The 27,145-nt window shown below is 48.4% G+C and overlaps 1 long non-coding RNA gene across 1 annotated transcript; it reads left to right on the top strand.

Annotated features, from left to right (window-relative positions):
• Positions 1-22,563, top strand: LOC111152346. Its single transcript, XR_002640924.1, has 3 exons — positions 1-468; positions 21,112-21,278; positions 22,467-22,563. It is a non-coding gene; the product is annotated as an uncharacterized LOC111152346 (long non-coding RNA).
• Positions 22,564-27,145: the final 4,582 nt, after the last annotated feature.

The raw sequence follows: 27,145 nt of genomic DNA, 5'->3' as shown, positions 1-27,145 counted from the left end.
CTGGTCCTGTGCGGTTGGTGGCGAGTGAGCCGCCGAGGGCCGTAGTCCCCTGTTTTGCTCTGTGTTCTCCCGTTTACCTCCCCTAGCCGTGCCGCTAGCGCCGGAGGGGAGTGGGTGCGTGTCCCGGGTTCCTCGGCGGAGGTCGACGCCAGCAGTGTCTCTCCTCGTGCCCGGGGTGGTTAGTGCCGTGCCAGCTTCGGTGTACCACCCCCCACACCGTCAAGAGCGACTCTTCTCAGACGCGTCCACCCCCCACTCCTCAAGTTCCCGCCTTCCTTCTCCTTCGAGGAGCAGGTGCTGCGACGACCCCGCGTCAGAGTGCACAAAACCTCCTGTTGCCAGGGCCGGTGCCCTTCGACAATGTGGTCGTGGGCTTCAGAAACAAAGAGTGCAGTCGCCTGGACTGGCCCGAGAAGGCTCTTTACGCGAACGTGATATTAAAGAATTACGGAAACGCCATGGCACTGAGTAAGAACTCTCCTGTTACCCTTAGACGGTCCGATTCGAAGGCTTAAGTGCAGCTTCTCACTAACTGGGGGGTCTTCTCCGCATTTCTCTTCTCATGTGTTGTGGAACGCTTCCGGGTCTGGAGAGCTTCCCGAGCTTCAGACTTTCCTAATAACAGAGCTCAACCTTCTGTTTTGGGGTTTTATTTCAATGTTTATTTCTTCCTTATATTATTTTTCTATTTACTTATTTTAAAGATTGATTTGAGAGAGAGGACACGAGTGGGGGAAGGGGCAGAGGGAGAGAATATGAAGCCAACTCCTGCTGAGCCAAGAGTCCCACGTGGAGGGGGGTTTCATGCCCTGAGCCATGAGATCACAGCCTGAGCCGAATCCAGAGTCGGATGCTTAACCGACAGAGCCACCCACAAATTCCCCTATACTGTTTCTTTTTATGCTAGAGGAAAGGCTTGGAATTTGCATGTCTCTTGGTTTGAAATGCTCCTTACTGGTAGGGCAAGCCCTCTTTCGGTGCAAGTGCTCTGGTTGGAGCTGTGTAGGTCCCAGTCCCCAGTATTTTGACAGAGAGCCTTGAAGTGCTGCTGGGCCCTGAAGCAAGATAATTAATTCTCCCTCCCTCTCCCTCTCTTTTTCCTAAATAAACTCTACCTCCAATGTGGGGCTCGAACTCACAACCCCAAGAATAAGAGTCGTTAAACGTGGGCAGTTTTTTTAAGCATTGTCAATTCTTGCCTTTCTCACAGCTAGAGTTCTGCGTAAGCACTCTCCACAGCAGGATCCCAGGCCTGGGACTGACTAGTAGCTTTCGGGAGTGGCTGCCCGCTGCCACTGTCTTTTCATTCCAGACACACGAAAAAGATGGGCCACTAGGCCCATTCGGGCCTCAGAGTATATTTTGCCCTATAAAGCATATTTCTCCAGCTTCCCTCAAATATAGGAAATGAGTCTTTGGTTCCTTTTGCCACTATAATCCTGTATCAGAATGATTTAATTAGATTAAATTTCGAGGGACATTAAGGTAGAAGATTCCCATCTGGAGTTTGCCAGCCCCCCATATTTTATAGTTAGAAAGAGTCCCCCAGTATAAGTGTTGGAGCAAGTATGTACAAACGGGAGTTGAAATCCACCCTTGATTACGAAAGGGTGGTAGAAAAGAGATTCGCAGGGTATCTGGAAAACCAGCAACACAGACCAGGCTTTCTACCCATTTTCTGTATTTCTGTGGTGAGCAGCAGAAAAACCTTTCTCCGAGAAGCTTTTTTTAGGTTAGAGTGGACAGCAAGGTAGTGGGAAGCTGGGAAGTATACAGTTGGTCATGGGAAAAGAGGAAAGAAGGAAGTAAATAGAATATCTAGAGCCAGTGGGTGGGCGCCAAGGGGCAGGAATGAGGACAGTTAGCCTGCCTGGAGTCATGAAATCAGGGCCCTCGTCAGCAGGGTTGCCCTCATTCCCTGATTCCTCAACGTGCTGATCCTTTTTCTTGCCCACGAATAGGATTTTCAGTCTATAAAACTGAAGTGATAAGCCACTTGGAAAGTGGTGAAGCTTGTGTATCTGGGCTGGGCAAAGAACCATAGCGGGATGAGTACAGGAAGGCCCTTGGGACCCCTGTCCTGCTTTGCCTTCAACTTGTACCCATTACCGAAGGAATTCTAGCGCTTGTGAATTCTTTTGTTAAGAATATAGGTTCAGAGGCACCTGGGTGGCTCAGTGGGTTAAGCCTCTGCCTTCAGCTCAGTTCATGATCTCAGGGTCCTGGGATCGAGCCCCACATCTGGGCACCCTGCTCAGCAGGGAGCCAGCTTCCCCCTCTCTCTCTGCCTGCCTCTCTGTCTACTGTGATCTCTGTCTGTCAAATGAATAAATAAAATCTTTTAAAAAATATATAGATTTATTCTAGTTAGTTTTCTCCTCCTGGCTTAATTTATTTTATTTATTTATTTTTGGGTCATTTCACTATTACCAATGACTATCCAAGCCTTTACCCTCAGGTCCGAACTGTGGTTCAGAGTTACTGCAAAGTAAGGATTAAGATGGATTTCTTCCCACCCTCCTTGGTTCCCAGTGAACTTAGGATTTCTAAAGTGAGTAGAGTTTAGTAGCATTTATAGGGTTCCCCCCCGGATGTTATTAATTAATTAATTTTTATTTTAAAAGTAATCTCTGGGGGCATCTGGGTGGCTCAGTGGGTTAAAACCTCTGCCTTTGGTTCAGGTCATGATCTCAGGGTCTGGGATCGAGCCCCGCATCGGGCTCTCTGCTCAGTAGGGAGCCTGCTTCTCCTTCTCTCTCTGCCTACTTGTGATCTCTCTCTCTCTGTGTCAAATAAATAAATAAAATCTTTAAAAAAAAAAAAAAGTAATCTCTGTGCCTAACATGGGACTCAAACTCACGACCCCGAGATCACGAGTCACATGCTCTACTGACTGAGCCAGCCAGGTGCCCCTAGCTCTTAGAATTTTTACGTGTTCTGTTTAAAATCTGCATTTTCTTTCTTTCTTTCTTTCTTTCTTTCTTTCTTTCTTTTTTTTTTGGAAACAGAGGCAGAGTAGAGAATGGGACTTTGGCTCTGGACCCCCTCAAATCCTCAGTACCATCATGTTCAGATAAGAACCAGTCTGAAACGAGTGTCCTCTCTTCTGACATTGGACTGAGAAAAGGTGTCTGCGTGATGACAATGGGACCTCCAACCCCCCTTCCTCACATCTGTCCCCTTAGTGAAATCACTAGGACTTCTCATCCCTCCAAACAGGAAGAGGACTGGAAAGTGATCTTGACACGACCAGCTGTATTGCCCATAGAAGGTGAAGACCTTCCGTGGTTGCTCGAAGGGCCAAGAGCCCATTCCTGCTCTCTCCCGGTTGCTGTGGGTCGGGCCCTGGCCCCAGTGCGGGATCCATGTACTTCCTGTGACCCAGACAGCTTGGCTCAGTCCTTGCAGAGATCTGCAAAAGGCAAATAGAATAGCTTTAGCCACCAGACATTGAAAGAGTTGGCTCTTTATTGCTGATAAAGTTAAACATTTGATTGTCAAATTCTCTTTGAAAACAAAATCCAATAAAGCCAGTGTTTTTTAATTCATTTTTATCTCCATGCTCTAATGAGTAGATCAGGTTTCTAACGATGATCCTCTCCTGGCTTAAGCATGAAAAATCGCATCTTCCAAAAAACCTAGTATATCTATTTAAATAGTGCTACCAGGACTACAGATTATTATCGTTATTTTAAAGATTGTACTTATTTATTTATTTAGAAAGAGGGAGTGTATGCGAGTTGGGGGAGGGGCAGAGGGCGAGAGACTCTCAGGCTGACTCTGAGCTGAGCACAAAGCTGGAGGCAGGGCTCGATCTCTTGACCCTGGGATTATGACCTGAGCCAAAATTAAGAGTTGAGATGCTCAACCAACTGGCCCCCCCGACACCCGTCCAGGACTACCAATTATTAAGTAAGCAATCAGGGTTACAGACTTTAAAGTCTTTAAAATTTATAGACTTTAAAGATTACTTTCCCAGGATGTATTAACAATGTCTGAAGTCCAGGAGTCTTGAAAGACTCCTTAAAAATCACCTTATTAAGGGGCACCTGAGTGGTTCAGTCGGTTAAGTGTCTGCCTTTGGTTCAGGTCATGATCTCAGGATCCTGGGATTGAGCACCACTCCGCCTTGGGCTCCCTGCTGAGTGAGGAATCTGCTTCTCTCTCTGCCCCTCCCCATTTCTCTAGCTCGTTTGCTCGTGCTCTCACTCTCAAATACATAAAAGCTTTAAAAAAATAATAACCTTAGCAAGAACACTTTTGGGACATTGAATAGTGCTTGCTTTTCTGCAGCTGTTAGGAGAACAGAGAAATATTTTTCCCGCCTGATCTTGCTGAGACTTTTTTCACCAGTAGTTGGGGAGTTCTGTGGTTTCAAAGCCAGACTTGGAATTCTGTTAATTAGTGCAGGAGGAGGCAAAAGAGAGGCAAATTGGAGAAGCTAAAAATTCACAACATAGGAAGAACGCTGAATAGGATAATTATCAAACGGACCATGGGAAAGTAATGGAGTCCTGTTTTCCAGCTGTAGAATTTGGAAGACACTTGTTAGGTAGAATGTACATCAATTTCAGTCCCAGCTGGCATCAGCTAGGGACTGGCCTTGGGCCTGTAATCATGGCCTCCTCTCATTACTACACTGGTAGCTTCTGAGCCAGTGGCTGACCTGTAACCCCTGGAGTCCAGTGAGGAAAGAGAACAGAGGTTCACTGGTGGCACAGCCCCTGACCCCACTGAATCCTGAATAGCCCCCTTACTTCCTCCTCCCTGAGGCTGGTGTGGTATCAGGGATCTAGGAAGAGACCAGCAACTGAGAAATCAACGGATGTCTACTGCCTTTCCTTTTGCAAGTCTTCTACTTTATCAGCTCTGGGGACTGGGGCCCCCCATCCTGGCTGTAGAGCTCTGGCTTTCAGTCCAAGGATTCCAGAGAGGAGGATCCCAAACTTTTGTGGGGAGTAAGCCCTTGAAATAGGCCTTCTGGGTTATTTAGTAGTATGCGGTGGTTTGAAAAGAGTGGTTTCCTCCTGCCATGCAAGTAGATAGTTGTCAGGTGACGAGCTGGAATTTACCCGAGGCCTTAGGGAACCCCTCGATTTTAATCAGGTAGCTGTATACCCCACTGTGTTTCAGGCATTTCTAGTCAAGACCCAATGTCCCGGTGTGATTATCAACAGCATTCCTTTCTACTCTGAGAAGTAAAAAGTATCCCCATTGTGACAATAAATCATGCGGTCCCTGGGATTGTCAGACAGCTCACATTTGCTGCAGGATTAGTTCCCACCCTCTGAATTCTCTCCCCAGTCCTTCTGACTGGAACCAGTCAGACCAGCCTGCCTGCCTCCGTGACACAGCCACTGATGCGTGAGGAGAGGAACTGACCGTTGCTGTGTGTTTTAGCAATGTCCTACCCCAGGGGACGCTGACAGATATCTGAAACCCAGTTGTAAACACCCTGAAGAGAAGGAAGCATTGAGGAGGGTGGCCTGTCAACACCTGTCACTTTCCAGTCACTTTAAATTGCTTTTTTCCGAGGGTCCTTGACAGCAAGGACCAGGCAGCTCCAGGGTAGATGTGAGCTGTTAGGCCAGTGCCCGCTTTTATTATTTTTTTTTTTTTTCATTTTTAAAGCTTTGATTTATTTATTTTTCAGAGGGAGACACAGCGAGAGAGGAAAGCACAAGGAGGAGCGACTGGAGGGGGAGAAGGAGGCTTCCTGCTGAGCAGGGAGCCGATGCTGGGCTTCATCCCAGGACCCTGGAACCATGACCTGAGTCGAAGGCAGACACTTAACAACTGAGCCACCCAGGCGCCCCTAGTGCCCACTTTTAAAATAAGCTGAATTGGGGCGCCTGGCTGGCTTGGGCAGTAGAACATGCAACTCTTGATCTTGGGTTGTGAGTCTGAGCCCCACACTGGGTGTAGAGATTACTTAAAAATAAAATGTTTACAGGCATGTGGGTGGCACAGCCAGTTGGGCGTCCAACTCTTGATTTCGGCTCAGGTCATGATCTCAGGGCCGTGGGATTGAGCCCCGTGTTGAACTCCGTGCTGGGCGTGGAGCCTGATTGAGATTGTCTCTCTCCCTCTGCCCCTCCCTCCACTCATGTGCGCTCCATCTCTCTCACTCTAAAAAATAATAATAATAATAACTTTAAAAAAATCTATACCTTGGTGGTACAGTTAGTTAAGCAACCCAGCTCTTGGTTTCAGCTCAGGTTGTGATCCCATGGGTTGTGGGATCGAGCCCTGCATTGAACTCTGTGCTCAGTACGGAGTCTGCATAAGAATCTCTCCCTCTCCCTGTGCTCCTCTCCCCTACCCAAGCTCTCTCTCTACGATAGACAAATCTTAAAAAAAAAAAAAAATATATGGGGCACCTGGGTGGCTTAGTCGGTTAAAGCCTCTGCCTTCGGCTCAGATCATGATCCTGGGGTCCTGGGATCGAGCCCCGCATCGGGCTCTCCGCTCCACGGAGAGCCTGCTTCCCCCTCTCTCTCTGCCTGCCTCCCTGCCTACTTGTGATCTCTGTCAAGTAAATTAAAAAAAAAATAACACACACACACACACACACATATATATTTATATGTATGTATGTATAAATTTATATTTAAAACAAATAAGTGGGGCGCCTGGGTGGCTCAGTGGGTTAAAGCCTCTGCCTTTGGCTCAGGTCATGATCCCAGGGTCCTGGGATGGAGTCCTGCATAGGGCTCTCTGCTCAGCGGGGAGCCTGCCTCCCCACCCCCTGCCTGCCTCTCTGCCTACTTGTGATCTCTGTCTGTCAAATAAATAAAATCTTTAAAATAATAAAATAAAACAAATAAATGAGTTGAGGTACTTCTAGAGAGCCCCCCCCCCTCCGTGCAGGGAGCCATGGCACCCCCTCCAACTTGTTAGATTCCCAGCCGCTTCATTCACATTTCCATTTCTTCCCTGCTGCCTAAAGACTTGGAAATTTGTGAATTCAGCTCTAAATTTCCCTTTCTGCCTTTGTTAGCTGTTCACAGTAGTGGAAAGGGATGGAGAAGCATACCGGCTTCTCTGGCTGGCTTCACAAGTGGGGTCGCCACGGTGAGACGGGCCGACCTCAGGCACATACCATGACTCTCGCAAGAATTTCAGAGCGAATAGCTAGCCTTCACGGAGCAGTTCCCACCTGCCAGGGCCTGTTCTAAGCATTTACATCCTGGTAACCTAAAGGTTTCTTTACCTCTACCGTTTACAGGTAAAGAAACCACGGACAGGCTGATTAACTTGCCTAGGATCATCTGAATGAAAATTGAAAAAAAAATTATTGCTGCTTATTTTCTGATTACAGTCATTCTTGTTCAGTATAGAAAATTTGGAAAGTACAGAAAAATAAGACCTAGGGGCGCCTGGTGGCTCTGTTGTTAAGCGTCTGCCTTCGGCTCAGGTCATGATCCCAGGGTCTTGGGATCAAGCCCCGCATCGGGCTCCCTGCTCAGCGGGAAGCCTACTTCTCCCTCTCCCTCTGCCCCTGTTTGTGTTCCCTCTCTCACTGTCTCTTTCTGTCAAATAAATAAATAAAATTTTTTAAAAAAGAAGACCTAAATTTACAAAACTACAGAATAAAACAAGTCATCTCTAATTGTACCCTGAGACATAATCCCATGCTTAGGAAGGTTGTGCCTGAATTTTTTGCCTCTTGAGTAGTTTTTTAAACATAGCTGGGATTACTTGATACTTCTGTTTTATAACCTGATTTTTTATATGCCCTCTATTTGTGGACTTTTTCCTGTGGCAATATCTACTTTTACATCATTTTTTTTAATGGCTGCATCGTCTTATACATACGCACTATAATGAATTTTATTCTTAACTGATTCCCTATTGTTGGGCGTTTATGTAACTTCCAAGCTGTTATAATTAGCCAGCATGCGAATCTACAGTGAGAAATATATCTGGCAAGGGAACTAGACTATTTCTGCAAGTTGGGCACACATCTATTCCCTATAAAAAGGATACAGAAAGTCAAAGTATATATCATAGAATTCAAAAAAAGGACATTGATCTTAATAACCCACCGCAGCAAGCTACGTGATAGCCTGTTAATACACATTTGAAGATGTTTGAGTAAGATTGTCTATGTCACAGCTTTCCAAGTTACATCAAAGACAAAGCCCAGGGGCACCTGGGTGGCTTAGTGGGTTAAGCCTCTGCCTTTGGCTCAGGTCATGATCTCAGGGTCCTGGGATCGAGCCCTGCATCGGGCTCTCTGCTCAGCGGGGAGCCTGCTTCCCCCTTTCTCTCTGCCTGCTTCTCTGCCTACTTGTGATCTCTCTCTCTGTCAAATAAATAAAAATAAAAATTAAAGAAAAAAAAGACAAAGCCCAAATCACACACGTCCCGGCCTTCTGATCTTCACCTTTAGAAGGAGCCTGAGGGGGTTGGGTTCTGCAGCTGGTTAATCTTGTCTCTCCGGCCTCTCTTAGGGTCCTAAATGCCTGCCATCTCATCTCCGTGGTCTGAACCTCAACAGTTTACATGGCTATCCATCATCTGTCCATACCACCTTGTCATCTTTGTCTCCCGTAAAATACCTCCCATTGCCTTGTGTGGAGAGAATCCATGTGTTTATAACATCTAAGTATTTGCTTGATAAAAAGTGTGTTCGCCTTATTTTTTTAGTTTATTTTTTAAAAGACTTTATTTATTTGAGAGAGAGCGTGAGAGTGGGGGGAGAGGGAGAAGCAGACTCCCCACCAAGCAGGGCCCTGATGAGGGGCCTGATGTGGGGCTGGATCCCAGGATTCCAGGTCACGACCTGAGCCCAAGGCAGATGCTTAATGACTGAGCCACCCAGGCGCCCCTCTGTATTCGCTTTATACATTCAGGTGAATGCAGAGATTAGTGGAAATCTATTCAATATCCTTTTCTCTTGGAGACATTTGCAAATTGATTTAATGTGTGTCTGCGGGTAATTTTTTGCTCCAAGCAAGACTTTGTTTATTGCTATATGCAGTCATTCAAAAAAAAAAAAAAATCTTCCCCACACCTCCTATGTGCCAGGTCCTGTTCTAGATGCTTGAGATCATCAATGAACAAAAAAGATAAAAATTCTTCCCCTCATGAATGTATGTGCGAGTGAGTCGGGTGTGGGCATTATTGAATTTCACCGGGTGGCATCCATGTGCTAGAATCTGCTGAGCCAGTCTCTGGGTACAGTTTTAGTTCAGTGTGAGTTTTGCCAGTTTGGATGTTGTATTCACATTTTAACTAAGCTGTATTCAAAAGACAGCTTAAATTGTGTATGTGTGTGTGTGTGTTTCAATTCTTGAAATGTTCTGGGGTGCCTGGGTGGCTCAGTCATTAGGCATCTGCCTTCAGCTCAGGTCATGATCCCAAGGTCCTGTGATCAAGCCCCGAATTGGGCTCCCTGCTCAGTGGGAAGCCTGCTTCTCCCTCTCCCTCTTATCCTGCTTGTGTTCCCTTTCTCACCTTTCTCTGTCAAATAAATAAATAAATCTTTAAAAAAAATTCTTGAGGGACGCCTGGGTGGCTCAGTGGGTTAAAGCCTCTGCCTTCGGCTCAGGTCATGATCTCAGGATCCTGGGATTAAGCCCCGCATCAGGCTCTCTGCTCAGCAGGGAGCCTTCTTCTCCCTCTCTCTCTGCCTGCCTCTCTGCCTACTTGTGATCTCTGCCTGTCAAATAAACAAATAAAATCTTTAAAAAAAAAATTCTTGAAATGTTCTTATATACAGAGTGTGGGGAGTCATGCAAGAAGTAAAGAGAGAGAAGGAAGCACACACATTATTTCCTTAAACGTGTGTGTGTCCAAACGGTTTCCCCTTAAAGGAAGGATTCTGAAAGGCCCTCCTTGGTTTAGGCTTGCTGTGCCAGTTCAAGTGTATGTTGAGCTGCCTTTGAAGTGGTTACATGTACGTGGGCCTCAAGTGTGACTAGTCTTTGCTCCTTGAGGATCATTTTATCTTGAAATGTAGCCAGAAGTTATTTAGTGGAATCTGAAAACCAAGGAATGACTCAAGCCGGTGAACAGATGTTTAGTCAAAACTGTGTGTGATGTGACCTGGAAGTTTTTAGGGCCTCAGGAGTCAAGGGTGTGCAACTTACACTCCATGTGAGGCCCCTGGTCGTCATTAGTCGAGCGAAGTTACAGTCGCTATTTTCTTGTTGGCCCACTCCCACTCCTTTTTTTTTTTTTTTTAAGGTAAAGTTTATTTAAATAATCTCTACCCACAATGTGGGGCTCGAACCCATGACCTTCGAGATCAAGAGCCACGTGTTCTTCCAACTGAGCCAGCCGGGCAACCCAGCAGTTCTTTATCCTGTTTGATATTATACCTTTTAAAAAAATTACTTTAAGGCGTACTTCTATGTAGGGCACATGTGTTTTCTACCTTTTAAAAACCACCTCTCTTCTTATAAAATGAAATTCATGCAGAATGTGAAAAATTCAGTCAATAAAAGGAAGGTGTAAAGAAGAAAATTAAATGTACTCATAATTCCACCACCCACACTATGAGCATTTAATGTCTATGCTTCTATCCTGCGGACATTTTTTTTTTTTTTTAAGTAGGTTCCATGCCCAGCATGCAGCCCCACACGGGGGCTTGAACTCATGACCCTGAGATAGAGACCTGAGCTCAGATCAAGGGTCAGACGCTTAACAGACTGAGCCTCCCAGTCGCCCCTGGGCATTTTTTTTTTTTAAGATTTTATTTATTTATTTGAGAGAGAGAGAGAGAGCATGAGAGGAGAGAGGTCAGCGGGAGAAGCAGACTCCCTGCCAGCAGGGAGCCCGATGTGGGACTCGATCCCAGGACTCCAGGATCATGACCTGAGCCCAAGGCAGTCGCTTAACCAACTGAGCTACCCAGGCGCCCCATCCCTGGGCATTTTTGTGTACTTACATATGCCTACCTATATTAACTTAAAATGGGATGATGATGTATTATTTATGATCCAGTAACAGTTCACTGTGCTTCTTGCTGAGAGCTTTCTGATTTTTTTCTTCTAGTCTGTACATCTGGAGTGGTTCCTTCTCGGTATAGTCCCACGGGTAGAGGTTGTTCTCTTGTGTTCAAGAAGTCTGGGGCAGGCAGTTCTGGACAGTGTGGGGGCTCCATGATGTCATCAGTGCCCCCAGGCTCCTTCCATTTTTTTCATTATCCTCCTTAGCATGTGGCTTCTTTGAGGTCACATTGTGGTCAAAACAGGGCCCCTGGAGGCCCGGCCATGGCATTCACATTCCAGGCAGGAAGGAAGAGGAAGCTAAAAACTCCCCTTAAAGCACCGCTTCTCAAACCTTGAAATGCATATGTGAACCAACAGGGGTTCTTGTAAAAATGCAGATCCCCAGTCCGTAGGTTGGACTAAATGCCTAAGATTCTGCATTTCTAACAAAATATCACACTTCTTATTTTTTTATATATATATTTTTAAAATTTATTATTTATTTATTTGAGAGGGCATGAAAGTGAGAGAGATCAACAGAGGGAGAGGGAGAAGTGGGGTCCCCACTGAACAGGGAGCCCCATGCGGGGCTCGATCCCAGGACCCTGAGATCATGACCTGAGCCGAAGGCAGAGGCTTAACCGAATGAGCCACCCAGATGCCCCATGACACTTTTTTAAATAAGAGGACTTGAAAAAAACCTTCTGGAAGCCCTGTATAGTGACTTCCTGGCTTCCATTTCATTGGCCAGAACTGGATCATGTAACCAGCTCTGGCTGCGGGAGAGGCTGGAAGATGTGGCCTCTTTAGCTGGGCCCTTTGTCACCCTGAATACAAGTGCGTTTCTGCTTGTAGGAAAGGAGGATGGTGTCAGTAGGTGACTCGCAGCCTCTGATCACAGTGGAAGAGCTTTCTGAAAAGTCTGTCGTCTTATTTGTCACAATTCATTTTTGGTAGAAAGTATGATTTCCACTGCCTACCCTTGATAGAAATTTTTTTTCTGGGGATGTTCTCAGTGAAACCAGAATAACTTCGTAATACATACGAAGGGATGGCCCTTGTCACTCTTCCCTGTTGCAGATTCCCTCTACTGTAGTTTTCCCATTCTGATTTGTGAATTAAGTGGCCTTTGTGAGGAGGGGAGAGATGGGCTAAGAGACTAGCTCTCCTGCTCAGCTTTGCATAATTACTCTGCCTTTACATTCAGCCTGGTGATGCTATTTTAACTCCAGACGCAGGTATCTAAGATCCTGTGAGATCTGTCATTATTCCAAAATAAAAAGCTAAAAAAAATATCAGCAAAATCCCAATCCAACTGTAAATGGTATTTCTGAGACATTCTTGAATTGTAGGCATGTTCCATGCAAAAAGTTTTTTGGAAAGTCTTTAAAAATTGAAAGAGATCCAAAATATATAAAGTACTCCTACAACGTAGGGGCGCCTGGGTGGCTCAGTAGGTTAAGCATCTGCCTTCCGCTCAGGTCATGATCCCCAGGTCCTGGGATCGAGTCTCCAGCAGGGAGTCTGCTTCTCCCTCTCCCTCTGTCTCTCCTCCCACCGCCCCCCAACTTGTCCCCCTTGTGCTCTCGCTCCCACACACTCTCTCAAATAATTAAATAAAGTACTCCTGCAATTAAAAACAAACAACTCCATCAAAAAATGGGCCAAGGACTTGAGTAATAGAGATTTCCCAGAAGAGGTGCTCAGCATCACTAATCATCAGGGAAATGCAATCCAGCCTACAGCGAGATCCTGCTTAACACCCGTTACGATGACTATTAGAGCAAAACAGAAACTACAAGTGCTGGGGTAGGCTAGTGGAGAAATCATAAACCCTTGTGCGGCCGCTAGGAAAACTCGTCTGGCAGTTCCTCAAAATAATTCAAATAGAATTACCATATGACCCAGCAATTCTGCTTCTTGGCATATTCCCAAAAGAACTGGAAACAGGGACTGTGGTATTTGCACAGGCGTAGTGATAATACAGAAGGGGGAAGCGACCCAGATATCCGCCCCTGGGGGACTAGAGAAACGAAACATGGTATCCTTACAATGGAATGTTGCTCAGCCTTTCCAAGGAAGGAAATTCTTTTTTTATTTTAAGATTTTATTTATGGGGTGCGCCTGGGTGGCTCAGTGGGTTGGGCCTCTGCGTTCAGCTCAGGTCATGATCTCAAAGTCCTGGGATCGAGCCCCACATCCCGCTCTCTGCTCAGTGGGGAGCCTGCTTCCCTCTCTCTCTCTCTGCCTGCCTCTCTGCCTACTTGTGACCTCCCTTTCTGTCAAATAAATAAATATAATTTTAAAAAGATTTTATTTACTTGAGAGAGAGAGAGAGCACAAGCTGGGAGAGTGGCCAGAGGGAGAGGGAGAAGCAGCGTCCCTGCCAAGCAGGGAGCCTAATGCGATTCGGGGCTCCATCCCAGGACCCCGGGATCATGACCTGAGCCAAAGGCAGACACTTAGCTGACTGAGCCACCCAGGCCCTCTCAAACGAAGAAAATTCTGCCCCATGCTACAGCGTGGATGAACATTATATTAGTGCAGTATTAGGACATTGTATTAATGCAGTAAGGGAGTCACAGAGGACAAATACTGTTTGAGTCCACTTATGAGGAGGTACCTTGAGGAGCCAACTTCACAGAGACGGAAAGTAGAGCAGTGATTGCCAAGGGCTGGGGGGAGGTTATTGTTTAATGGCTGTGAAGTGTCCCTTTGGGCAGATGAGAAAAGTTCTGGAGAAGGTTGCAGAACAGAGTAATTTTAATACCATTAAAATTACTTAATAAATTTTACTTAAAATTTAAAAATTACTACATAATTACTTATGCTTAAGAATGACTACATAAATTTTATGTTCTATACATTGTACCACAACTTAAAAAAAAAAAAAAAAGAGTGGTTGTGGGTCACCTGGATGGCTCCGTTGGTTAACCTTCCGGCTCTTGGGCTCAGGTCATGATCTCAGGGTCACGGGATTGAGCCCCATGGTGGGCTCTGCGCTCAGTGGGGAGTCTGCTTGAAGATTCTCTCCCTCTGCCTCTCCCCTGACACTCTCTCTCTCTCTCCCATAAATAAATGCTTAGAAAAGAGAGTGGTTGCTGGTTGGGCTTGGATTTTCAGCCTGAGTGCCACGGAGCAAAGCCGTGAGCAGCCACAGCCTGGCTATGACGTGAGTGAGAAAGAGGTCTTTGCTATTGTTTGTAAAAAACTCAAGAAATAAATACATTTTATGTTCATAGCCTAGCATAATAAAAAAAAATTCGAGAGAAAATGTTTTTCATTAAACTCTTTGTGTAAAAATAAATGTGGAAAGTGAATGGATATCTCTCTTAATCCTTTCCTTCAAGAATTTAGAATAAATTCATTCTGATTTTCTGTAAGCTTGTATGTTTTTTGCAAGCATCAAGCTGAAATTTGGTTTCCCACTTATAGCACCTTACTGCGTCTTGACACACTTCCAGGTCTTTCCGTATAAGTCTACTTTATTCTCTCTATAGCTCATGATATTTCACTGCCGAGACGTGCCATGTCTCCCTGATTATTGATTATTTGTGACACTTAGCTGTTTACTTACTTAGGGGCCCAAGTCCAGATTGTTAGGATATATGTGGGAAGATTTTTAAATGCTAAAGTGAAACCCAGGGGCGCCTGGGTGGCTCAGTGGGTTAAAGCCTCTGCCTTCAGCTCAAGTCATGATCCCAGGGTCCTGGGATCGAGCCCAGCATTGGGCTCTCTACTTGGCAAGGAGCCTGCTTCCTCCTCTCTCTCTCTCTGCCTGCCTTTCTGCCTACTTGTGTTCTCTGTCAAATAAATAAAATCTTAAAAAAAAAAAAAGTTAAAAAAATAAAATAAAGTGAAACCCACTTGTCTTCCTCAGGAGGGATGCTGGGTACTTACTGTCCATTGTTGCCTCAGAGTCTGGTTTCTGAAGCAGATTTAAATGTAGGGTCAGAACTGCAGGGCTGTGCGCACTCCCCCTTCTGGAAATATTCCTGCCTTGTGTGTTTGGTCCCTCCCTGGACATTGGGAATGGGTTGGTGTCCAAGGCAAAGGACCGGCTCTTTTTTTTTTTTTTTTCTTTTTTTTTGGTTCTCAGAAACTTTCCCCCAGCCTCTACTGATTGTGGCCCTGAAGTCCCCAGCCTCTGCAGAGGGAAGTCCTAAGGCCCGGTCATGGTGGTCATGGCAGCCATGGTGGCCATGGCGGCCACAGCCCTAGCCATTGGGTCTGGTAAGCTTTGCTTCCTTCCGCTGCTTCACAAGACCTTGCCTGGCCACCTAATTGATTCCTTCCTGTGGTATAATAAATATATTTGGTCTTTGGCCCTGATTCCTAGCACTGAGCTCCTAAAACCCTTGGAATTTCCTGGGTGATAGGACTGTCTCTTGTTACTCTTAAGGATTCCCCTTCCAAGTCCACAGGAGTTCATGCTGATGAGGCAGGTAGGGTCCCTGGCTAGGCTCAGGGTGGGACTGGTCACCAGAGAGACCGAGTAATTGGAGGGTTGCAATTTTCAGCCCCACCTGCCAGCCTGTGGGAAGGGAAGAGGACTGGGTGTGAGCCTGGGAAGAACTGCTGGGCAGGGAGATTTGATGAGTGCTTCCGGTTTGATGAACAAAAACACGTCCATTTGCCGGGCGATGACAGAGACTGAGTCCACCAGGGACAGAAGTGCCTATGCTCTGCTTATGTGTCTCTTCACGTAGAGCTGTGTAGTCATATCTTTCAATACCCTCTGTAATAAACTGGCAACAGTAAGTAAACCGTTTTCCCGAGTCCTGAGAGCGGCTCTGGCAAATTAATCGCACCTGCGGAGGGGCTCCTGGGAACCTCTGATTTAGAGCCGGTCAGTCAGAAGTGCAGGTCACAACTTGGACTTGGCGATTGGCATCCGAAGAGTCTGTGGGCCAGTGGAACTGCGCCCTTAATCTGTAGGATCTGATGCGCTCTCCACGTAGACAGTGTCAGAGATGAGTTAAATCATGGGACTCCCTTGGGGCACCTGGCTGGATTAGTCAGTGGAGCGTGTGACTCTTGATCTTGGAATTGTGAATTCAAGCCCCATGTTGAGTGTAGAGACTACTTTAAAAAATAATAATAATGATAATAGAAAGTTTTTAAAAAAATTTAAAAATAAAATCTTAAAAAATAAATTGCAGGGTGCCTGGGTGGCTCAGTCAGTCAAGCATCTGCCTTCAGCTCAGGTCATGATCTCAGGGACCTGGGATTGAGCCCCCACATCACATCAGGCTCCCTGCTCAGTGGGGGGTCCGCTTCTCCTTTTCCCTCTCTCTTTGCCCTCCCCCTACTTGCGCGCGTGCACTCATGCTTTCTCTCTCTCAAAGAAAGAAATAAAATCTTTTTAAAAAATTGCAGGACACCCAGCTGGTGTTGGAGAACTGTTTGGTGTAGGGGCACCCCCCCGAACACACACATATTTGGTGACCAAAAGTACTGAGAGCAGGGGAGGAAAATTCAGTTTTCCCTTGCACCTTCATTGCCACTGCATTTGCTTGACCACAGCAGCCCTAACCATCCCCTTCCCTGTTGGAAGACCCTTGTCTTATTCCATAGCTGTCCTTGCTCCTCAGGTATAAACACAGACTCAGAACCACCCCTTCACCGTGCTGAAAAATCCCTCAGGGGTTATTCTTTTAGTGGCAGCAGATCCTGTGTTTGGGGATTGGGTGACCTCTGAGGATGTGCGAGGCCCCGGCCATACTCGTCACTCACAGGGACTAACATTGCCTAACCCTTCCGAGAGGAATCTCCATTAAAACATGACGGAGAGAGGGGCACCTGGGTGGCTCAGTGGGTTAAAGCCTCTGCCTTCAGCTCAGGTCATGATCCCAGGGTCCTGGGATCAAGCCCCGCATCAGGCTCTCTGCTCAGCGGGGAGTCTGCTTCCTCCTCTCTCTCTGCTTGTAATCTCTGTCTGTCAAATAAATAAATAAAATCTTTAAAAAAAAAAAAAAGACATGACGGAGAGGGACATCTGGATGGCTCAGTCAGTTAAGTGTCTGCCTCTGGCTCAGGTCATGATCCCAGGGCCCTGGGATTGAGTCCCGCATCGGGTTCCCTGCTCCATGGGGCGCCTGCTTCTCCCTCTGCTTGCCTCTCCCTCTGTCTGCTGCTCCCCCTGCTTGTGCTCTCTCTCTATGACAAATAAAAAAATAAAAACTTAAAAAAAAAAAAAAAAAAAGACATGGTGGAGAATTTTGGGAACATGACCTGACTTGGTTTTAAGATTTTGAATCCTTGTTAGCTACCTGGTCCCCCTGCTTCCCATAATTGGGTTCTGATACTTCCCTTGCTGGAAATGGGCACATTTCCTGGGATCTGAGTCTACCCTCTCCAGCCCCCAGGTGACCTGTCTTTGTATCGAAGAACTTGACCATGGAGTTCAACTTCCGGCCCAAGATGGCTGTCCCCTTAGAGAGCAGCCCAGCCTGTTGGCATCCCCAGCCGTGTCTGTTTCATGTTGGCAGAGAGACTGTGGCTGCTTTGGGTCCATTATCTCCCTTTTCCTGTTTCCAGTGCTATGAATAGAATTTTATTTTCCCCAGCCTAATTTGATCATCGTCCTAGAACAAGGGGGAACATGATGGCTACCAGATCTGCTGGCCGCTGCGGATGGAGGGCTTCGCTCACACTGGTGAGTGAGGGGAGTCCACTAGCGTCCCTCCTGAGGTAGCTCCTGCCTGTGTGCCTTCTGAAACATTGACGCATCCAAGGGCAGAACGCTAATTCAGATGAGTCCTCATTTTCTCTTGTTCTCTCAGCCACTAGGGGGAAATCATATAGAAACTTCTACAGGAATACCCTAGTGCGCCTTTCCTCTCCCCTGGGTTAGCCATCAGCACCCAGAGGACATCGGCTGATGCCCCTGCCTCTGTCTGGTCTGTCTGCAGGCAGTGAAGACCCCAAGGAAATTCGCCAGCAGCCATTCCCCTGTACCTGCTGCTGTGTCGTCTTACCCCTTTCCTTCTGGGGACTCACTTCGTCTCTACACATCAGCTGACTTCCTGTTCACCCCCTATGTGTTTTGCCCGGCCCTTCGTTTCTCCCTCCGACTCTCTGTGTGTTACCAGCACACTCGGACTTCTCTGGCCTTCTCTGGCCTTCTCCGTCTGCTGCCTCTTGGCCCGGTCCAAGCCCCCTTCCCTCCCTTCCCACGGAGGCATGGGAGGATGAGGGCCATACCCCAGCATTCTCTCTTCGCTGGTTCTGTTCTCAGGTTGGTTTTGGTGCACAGGGGCTACCCGTGGCTATCCTCTGGTCATGGTCATGCAGGTGTTTTTCTTTGTCAGGCAGTGAAGAAAGCAAAGCTGGGAAGGTGGAGTCAGCTGGGAAGCAGGGCATTTCCAAGGATGCTAAGTGGGGAGGGAAGGCGTGGGGAGAACTCCCAGAGGCTGGGCCTCAGAGATCTAATTTTGTCGAATCCCCTGAGTCCCGAGAAACCACAAGAAGTCTTAGGAGAAAAGATCCTTCAAGTATGGCGAGTGCGGGAAGAGGTCCACTGGGAAGTCACGACTTACTGCTGAGCGGAAAATCTGCTGGAGAGAGGTTTGCGCTCTCCCGTTCCCGCGGCCCAGAGAAATTGTCCTTGAGAACAGTCTGATGGAGGGAAGGAGCATGAGGAAGCCCTGAGAAACATACACGTTCTGGTGGATCCGTGTACTCACACCAGAGAACGTCACTCCTGTAGCTAGTGTGGGAAGGTGTGTGTCCAGGGCTCCGACCACCGGCTGCAGACAGAAGGCCTGTGAACGGGAGCAACATGGCAAAACCTTTAGCTCCAGTTCCCAGCTTCTGACACAGGGAAGAAGTGTCCTGAGCACTGAGGGTGGAGAGAAAGCTCTAGAAGTTAGTCGCTCAGGCTACTCATTGGTCCTTCATAATCGACAAAGCTCTGTGAATGTAATGGATATAGAAGAACTTTCCAAGACAACGAGGCCCTTTCTCCTTTTCTTCCTGATGGGAAGAAGTATGGTGGGTCTGTAAGGTGTGTGGAGGGGCCTCTTCTCAAGAGGCTGACCACACAGCCCACGCTGGAGAAAAAGCCGTAGAGGCCACAGAGAGAGCGGTCCCCACCTCATCACACACCGGAGCATTCACACCCCAGCTGGGCCGTCTGTGTGCAACAAGAGTGGAGGGCTTTTCTGTATTATGTTCACTACTGTGCCCCACAGTTCACCCTGTAGAGAAGCCCCACAAATGCCAACGCTCCCAACACTGGGTTCCTCTGAGTAGCCTCTGGAGGAAAGCCTTTTACCTGTGGCGAGTCGGGGAAGGTGTTCAGGGAGCAGCCCTGTGTCTTCACCCATCAGACTCTTCCTGTTCCAGAGAAGTCTTACGAGTGCGAGAGGCCTGGAAAAGCCTTCAGCCAAGCCCAATGGAAGGGCCCATCGAAGAAGAGTCCACACAGGACAGAAACCTGGGAGTGTTGCAGATGTGGGAAGGCCGTTAGGAGAAATCCCAACCTTACTGGTCATCAGAGACCCCATTCAGGGAGAGGCATTGACGGGGAAGGAGGAGGACCCAACGGTGTTTAGCAACCACGGAGACTGTCATTCACATAGTAGGTTTCATAACCATTTCCAAGCCTGGGAGTGTGACCAGTGGGAAAGCAGGAAAAGATCTCCCCTTCCTCTCTCCCGGAATGGATGCAGGAGACCAATGGTGCAAACCCAGCAAGGAGGGGGAAGCCTTCCCTGTGGCTAATTTCTGAGCACGGGTCACTAAACTGTTTCTGTAAAGCTGGAGAGTAAAAATGTTCGGCTTGGGGTCTGTCCAGCCTCTGTGGTCGCAACTCAGCTCTACTGTTGGAGCAGAGAAGCAACCGGAAGTCTGTACGCCAATGCGGGTGGCTGCTTTCCAGCATGATTTGCTTTACGAAAACAGAGAGCTGACCCGATTTGGCCCGCAGATCCTACTTTGCCATTCCCTGTTCCAGAGAGAGAGCCTCTCGAGAAGCCTTGGTAATCAGAGGGTGGAGTCACTAGACGGGATTTCTAATGCCCAGCGGTCTTGGAACAGCAGGGTCAGTGGAGCGGAACCTTCTGGGAGGGGAGGGGGGCGGTGCTCCAGTCTCGTGAGAGGGGCGGTGGGAGAGGCATGAAAGATCCAGAAACCTGGGTTTTGCCATAAAATAGCCGAAGGACCAGCACGCAGTCACTCAGAAGTCACAGGGCTTTCATGAGAAGAACAAGAGCATATATCCAAGAGTGCTTCCAAAGTGAATATGGTAAACACACAGACACACACACACACACACACACACACACACACACACGTTGAAGTAATTTCTGCGCTGAATGTGGGTCTCGAACTCACAATCCCAAGATCAAGAGTCGCACACACGCTCCACTGACTGAGCCAGCCAGGTGCCCCGCTATGGTGAACGCATTTGTTGATCTGTGTGAAAAGATGTTACTCTTCCTCCAAACAGTGTTTGAGCCCCTGCGGCGCCAGGTTCCTACAGAGGGAAGTCAAGAGCGTCAGTGTGCGGACAGTGCTTAGAGCTGTGGGACAGGATGATTTCACCAAGGGGACTCACGAGGGTCGTGCTGGGGGGCCTCCAACATTTAGCAGTAGGGAGAAGTGGGGCACTCAGTCTGAAAGATTGTGAAAGCGGCCTGTGAAGTAGGAAGACATTCCTGGGGCCAGGAATGCAGGGAAGGAAGTGTCTGAGGAGGGACGGTCACCTCTGAGTACTGCTGTCCGGCAGGCGGGGGTAGGACTGGGCAGGGACAGTACTGGGCAGGGACGCTGGCTCTGCTGAGGGCCCTGTCTGAGCTCCCTGGGGTTCCCCCAGTACCCAGCACCGGGCCAGCAGCTTAGAACAATAGGAATTCTCAGGGTTCTGGAGGCCAGAGGTCCAAAATCAAGGTACGGGCGGGGCCGGGCTCCCTCTGCGGGCCCTGGGGGATGCTCCTTTGCCTCTGCCAGCTCCGGGGGCTCCTGACGCTCCCTGGTTTGTGGCCATGGAACTCCATTCTCCGCCTGGGTCTTCTCAAGGCCCGCTGTCCCATTCCTGTCGCTCCTGCGGCTCCTAGGACACTTGTCTTTGGATTTAGGGCTCGTCTCGTAATCCAGGATGATCTGGTCTCAAGATTCTTAATTACATTGGCAAACACCCTTTTTCCAAATCTGTTCACACTCACAGGTTCCAAGGTTCCAGGATGTGGCCGTCACTCTTGCCGGGGCTCCTTCCAGCCCGCTCTGGGTTTTGCAGGTGAACTGATGGTAACAAAGCCCGTGATGAAGGGAGCCAGTTCTGGAGAGATCAGGGGCAGAGGCAGCGCGGCCAGCAAGCGAGTCTCAAGCTGGAGGGTAAGACTGAGTCACGCTGGCCTGATGAAAGCCGGGGTCCTCTGATATCCACCATCTGTGTCAGATGTAGCACGCCCCCCACCCCTGCCACAAGCCATGGCCTTTCTGGAATCATCCTGCAGTGGGCACATTGTATCAGGGTCTTTAGAGGCCTCACGAGCTTGGGGAGGGGGAGAGGCGGTGAGGAATAGCATTGCCAAGGCCTCCCGGGGCAGGCGGTAAAAGACCTGAAACTCATAATGGCCCTGCTTCCCTGAGCACCTCTAGAAGGCCTGACGGCGGGGCAGTGGCGGGAGGTTGGTGGGCAGAAGCTGCTTACCTGCAGTCATGGGGCAACTCTCCACACCTCTGCACAACCACGAGACAACTATCCTCACATTGCTAAACCCACATCCCAAGCTTGCAGGAGAAGAGGTAGTCTTCTTTCTTCTTGAATGCGGGGGCACCCACGGGAGGAGCTGGGCTTGTCTTCGGGCCCATATTCAGATCTTCGCCAGTATAGCTCATCCTAGCCAAATGTTTTGCCTAGGAAATCTCCCCCCCCTCAAAGATTTTATTTATTTGTCAAAGAGAGAGAGAGAGAGAGCACAAGCAGGGGGAGTGGCAGGCAGAACAGACAGAAGGAGAAGCCGGCTCCCCGCCGAGCAAGGAGCTCCATGCGGATTCAATCGGAGGACACTGGGATCATGACCTGAGCCCAAGGCAGTGGCTTAACCAACTGAGCTACCCAGGCATCCCATGCCTAGGGAAATCTTAAACAGGGACACCAACAGTGGGGTGCTTTTGGGAATTGTGTGAGCTGAGGTCATCTCAGCCTTGAACAAAAGAGAACTAAAGAGAACTAAACAGAAGATCCTAGGTGGAGGCCTTGGCCAGAATAGACCATGTTGCGATGTGTAGACAGACGGTGATGGTGAGATGAAGTTTCTCCCTGGAGGGTTAGCACCGGGAGGAAGAGGGTATATGTGTCTTTATTCCCAGACTGAGGTGTTCCCTTTGAGCCACCCGCCCCCAGGTGCTCACTGCCCCGCCCCCACTCAGCCAGCCCTAGGCGGCGCAGTGTGCTACCCCAACCCCAGCCCAAGGCCCTCCGCCCCTTGCATTGTCCCTCAGGCCGAAGTCTTCAAACCATCTGACCATCTGATGGAAGCAAACATTTCTTTCTTTCTTCTTTTTTTTTTTTTAAAGATTTATTTATTTTATTCGAGAGGGAGAGAGAGTCTTAAGTTGACACCACACTGACAGTGGAGCCCGACCTGGGGCTTGATCTCACAACCCCAGATCACAACCTGATCTGAAATCAAGAGTCGGACACTTAACTGACTGAGCCACCCAGGCGCCCCAAACACTTCTACTTCTGTCTAGGCTCCTGGGGATGTTCACACACAAGCATCGTTCTACTCTCTACAAGAAAGTGGGCCAGACTCACACCTGCCTCTGAGGTTTGACGTTGGAGCTGGAATTACTGGACAAGTTTGCTTTCTATGTCGAGGGCCTCTAATGTATTGTCATCGGAATGAGAAATTAAAATACTGAACCAGACATGTTCGATGGTTTACTAACCACAAGTGACTAGTATCTTTTGTAAGTAATGTTTTCAGGATGAGGATTTGGCTCAGCTGATCTCTCTTATATCCATGTCTCTTAAAATTTAATTTTGTGGGATGCCTGGGTGGCTTAGTCGGTTAAGCCACTGCCTTCAGCTCAGGTCATGATCCCAGGGTCCTGGGATTGAGTCCCACATTGGGCTCCTTGCTCGGCAGGGAGCCTGCCTCTCTCTCCACCTCTGCCTGCCACTCTGCCTACTTGTGCACTCTCTCTCTCTGACAAATAAATAAATAAAATCTTGAAAAAAATTTAAAAAGAATTTAATTTTGACACACTAGGTCCACATGGTGTATAAAACACAGAGTAAAAACAATTTATAACATTTTTGGCTAAAGAAGAGTTGTAGAAAAGTAGTTTCTAATCCAATCAAATTGGCGTTATTTATTTATTTAACTTTTTAAAAAATTATTTTATTATTTTTATAAGATTTTTATTTATTTGACACAGAGAGAGAGAGAGCACAAGCAGTGGGAGCAGCATTCAGAGGCAGAGGGAGAAGCAGCCTCCCCTGCTGAGCAGGGAGCCCGATGTGGGGCTCCATCCCAGGACCCTGGGATCATGACTCAAGCTGAAGGCTGATGCTTAACTGACTGAGCCACCCAGGCACCCATGGAGTTTTTTAAAAAGCCTAGTTTTAATGAGATTGCCTGAAAGGGTGTATGATCTTGGAATATTTAAGAAGTATCCATTTTGTTGTCCACTGGTGTCCTAATGGCAAAGTGTTTTCCAAATGATGCTTATTTGCAAGCTGTGAACAGAGGGGAGTGTCCCACAGTCACTTGTGGACCTGTCTCCAGGAGTGGAGTGGACGTCATGACGCGGGATTCACGCGGCCCAGAAGGGATACACTGGCATCCTGCTCCCCTCCTGACACCTGGCCCTCAGTGTGTATCTGAAAAGAAAAACCAGGACGGTTCCTGCTGGATAGACAATGAAGGAGGAAAATCCCCGAAATGCTTTTTCAAACGCAAACTCTGCTTGGTCTTTCAAACGTCTTTGACCCTAATTCTGTTGTGCTATAAACCGTGACATCTTTGAATTCAAATTTTATTGTTAAGAAAGGCAATGTTTCGGGCGCCTGGGTGGCTCAGTGGGTTGAGCCGCTGCCTTCGGCTCAGGTCATGATCTCGGGGTCCTGGGATCGAGTCCTGCATCGGGCTCTCTGCTCAGCAGGGAGCCTGCTTCCTCCTCTCTCTCTCTCTCTCTGCCTGCCTCTCCATCTACTTGTGATCTCTCTCTGTCAAATAAATGAATAAAATCTTTAAAAAAAAAAAAAAAAGAAAGGCAATGTTCCCTGTTAGGAGGTGCCCTTCTGGGGGCCTGCACCCACTGCTTGATACAAGGCTTTTTGACCGGTGGCATTAAAGACCTGAGCCTCTGAGCGCAGAAAGCATTCCTTAGTCCTCTTGGACCTCCAGCCCTGGGTGCAAAGGAATGGAAGGACCGCAGGGGCTTTCCTGTGGCCATCAACCTGGCGCCTGGTCCTGGGGGGAGCTGGGCTTGGCAGTCTGCCCATCCCGCTCTTGGACCCTGGCTCAGGGAGGGGGCGGGCAGCTGGCTCCAGTGCCCCGGGTCAGGAAAAGTGAGGGCGCCTGGGGTGCCCGGGGTGGGTACTGAGCTCACCCCTTCCCCCTGACCAAGGAGCAGGGGTGCAGGGATGCCGGAAAAGAAGTCCGGCCCAGGGAATGGGCTTACAGCTCTGGGAGGGCAGGCAGGAAAAGGTTTCCATTCCTCAGCGGAAAAGGAAGGAGAAAGCCTGGTTTTAAAATACCTCCTGGCCTCCGAAGGAGGTGGGGGGTGCAGAGCCGCCCCCAAACCCGCAGGCAACACAGGCATCAAGCCGCGAGCCTCGGGAGAAGCGGGTTTATGAGCCTTGAAACCCTCCGAGATGTGAGAGATAATATCCATAAAATCCAGGATTGCTAGAAAGCCACAGACTTGCTTCTCCAAACTGCTGAAAATAGAAAGTAGGAAGTGAAATTAACAGCGCTGGGGATGAGAAGGAAACCAGGCCATGTGTGCATAGCTCCAAAGTGAGAAAACCGCCCCATCTTCGGAGCACGTTACAGTACAGGTGCTGAACCAAGTGATCTCCCCTTATTATGTCATTTAATCCTCATAAAAGCCTGAGGAGATAGGTTCCACAATCTTGTGTTATCGATGAAATCCTCTTAGGTTGGGGAACTGGCTCCAAAGTCGCACAGTTGAATCCAGTTCTAGCGGACTCAAGAGGATGGATTTAATCACTCTGTCCATAGCTTTGGAACCTTTTCCACGAAGACTCACAGCACGAAATGGATCTTCATAAGAACCCAGCGCACGCACATCTACTATGTAACTGAAAGGAGAATTTCATGAAAAAGCGGGTACCCTCACCACCTACAGCGCCCTCTGATACCGTCTACTCGTTGTTTATTTAAAAGGAAATGCTAGTCACGACCTGGTAAATGCATTTCCTCCTCCATTAATGGGACAGGACCCCCAAAGAACCCCGTGGCCCCGACCCCTGCCTTCTGCTCCTGCCAGTGGAGGAGGTGCACTGGACCCAGAAGAAGAGGGCTCTACCAGCGCCCCTCTGAATTGCTGGGCTGGAGGGTAAATATCTCCCTGGATAAACAGAGCAGATTCTAAGATCCTCTGGAATCTTCTGGTCCTGCTGAATGACACCCCAGCACCTCATGAGAACAGGCCTCACAGATGTTGCAGGGAGTGTCGCAAATGAGACTGGCAGTGAACTGTGAAGAAAAAATGAGTAAATAGGTATAAAGGGGTACGGCGTGCATTGGTGAGGCAACCTTTACCCCAGACCTGTGTCCTCTTTCAGTGCTTGACCTGCAGTGTAGACGCAGCGTGCAGGAATTTCAGCAAAGCACCTGGCTGATTTCCTGAAAGCCGGCAGGGAACCTTAGGATGGTGTGTGGCTGAGTACACTCATTTCCCGCCTGACTGCCTGTCCCAGAGAGGGCTCCAAAGAGACAACCCGTGAGGGAGTTCTTTGTAAAAACAGAAGCACAGAACACGTGGAAGTTACCATTTGTAGACTGAATTGTCTCTGCCGCCTCGGAGGCAGTGTGAACCCCGAGAGGGTGGAGGACTTGTTTTCCCGGCCACCTGGGGTCCCCAGCACCTCGCCTAGGCTCCGGCATTTAGTTGCTCCTCAAGAACTCTCGGGGAATGTTATCATTAACTGATCAATATCTGCCTGAAAGAAGACTCCGGGCACATGTTCAGGCCTTCGTCCTCTCGCGGCCCACCTTCTCACCGGTGACACAGGTGGAGGCATGGATGACATATTTACCAAAGTTTCAGGTGGCCCCAAAAAACTGGGACAGCCAGAGCACTGGATGACAGAATCGGGGTCCAAAAATAACTTGGCAGCCTGGAATGGTGGGCTGACTCAAGATGAAAAATCATAGCGATCTGTGCTCTGCCCATAGGTCTCAGACTTAGCTTGGTGAGCCGGGGAAGAGGGGGGCGGGGGCTTCACAGCAATGCACGACAGGGACCTGTGGTTTTTATTGGAAACTAACAAATGAGGCAGCGATGTGGCAAGGTCGCCAACGCTGCAGACTTAGCCTGTGCAAATATGAGCTTAGTGAACAATAGAGGGAGGTCGGTGCCCCTCTGCTTCACGCAGGTCAAATGACGCTGGGAAACCTGGCTCTGAATGATGAAGGGTCACAGTGACACACTGTAAGCCTTCCAGAGGTGAGTATGTTGAATTTGCCCGCCTCAAAATCAAGGATCTCTGTTCAGCTAAGGCCGCTGGAAAGGGACTGACTGGCTGGATAACACAGCAAGGGAAAGATGTTATATGCAATTAACACAGAATTAACATCCAGAGTGTTCAGGAGCACCTTCACATCAACAAGGGAAAGGCGGGAGAGCGCGAGAAAAGAGGGCACAGGGGATGAACAGGCACTTGGCTGGAGAGGAAATTGGAACCGTTGCCAGCCAGCCTGGGATTCACCACTCATCAGAGGAATGCAAATGAAAACAACAGGACACTGATAATAGCAGAACTCTCTCTGGTAACCCTTCTGCTGAAACTGAAAAAACTGCATAAAATGCTGAAAGGAGCCTCTGTAACCGAAAAGATGGGACAGCATCACTCTGTAGGGCACGGCGATCAGGGAGAAGCTGCTCTCTTCCTGAGGACCTCTGCCCACTAGTGGAGGGCTGCGCTCTCCTCCTGAAGGCCGCTTGGGAGGAATATGTCCCCATCATAGCCCCTAGTGGGAAGTCTAACGGGAGACCCA

The sequence above is a fragment of the Enhydra lutris genome, unplaced genomic scaffold (assembly GCF_002288905.1).
Source record: "Enhydra lutris kenyoni isolate GAN:26980312 unplaced genomic scaffold, ASM228890v2 scaffoldscaffold28, whole genome shotgun sequence".
NCBI lineage: Eukaryota > Metazoa > Chordata > Mammalia > Carnivora > Mustelidae > Enhydra > Enhydra lutris.
The sequence above is the reverse complement of the archived record's forward strand: the minus strand, read 5'-3'. Positions and strand labels throughout refer to the sequence as shown.